The following is a 510-nucleotide window of genomic DNA, read 5'->3' as shown; positions in this document are numbered from 1 at the left end:
GTGGATGAGGCGTTGAGTTCGTGTCGCGAGCGTCTCCGTCGGGGCGGCGGCGAGCATCAAGGCGTGGACGTGCTGGGCTTGAGTGATCCCGATCTTGGCCATCGTCCGGGCGTATCGAGTGTGCCATCTTGTGGTCTTTTCTATGTAACTACAGCTATCTACCGGGAGAAACTGGTTGGACCAAAGCGGTTGTTCGTGGACCAGCGGCGACGGCGCCGGAAGCGTGCTCGGCCCCACGCGAATGTCGAACCAGTACTTGAGCATGAACTTGAACCGGTCGGGCACTGCCTTTGACTTAAGCAGGCGCCGGATCCGGGGGAGCGACGGGTCGGCGAAGGCGAGGTCGGCAAAGTTGCCCCACGGCGCGTATGCGTTGGCAACGACAGCCATGCTTGGCGACGACCAGGCCGGAACCGGGGACGTCGTGAGCGCGGCCTGCATGTAGCGTAGCGAGTGGCCACGGTGACGCGCTGACCACGTAACAAGCGCCGGCTTGAGGCCGAGGCCAGC

Source organism: Saprolegnia parasitica (assembly GCF_000151545.1).
Source record: "Saprolegnia parasitica CBS 223.65 unplaced genomic scaffold supercont2.43, whole genome shotgun sequence".
In the NCBI taxonomy this organism is placed as follows: domain Eukaryota; phylum Oomycota; class Saprolegniomycetes; order Saprolegniales; family Saprolegniaceae; genus Saprolegnia; species Saprolegnia parasitica.
The sequence above is the reverse complement of the archived record's forward strand: the minus strand, read 5'-3'. Positions refer to the sequence as shown.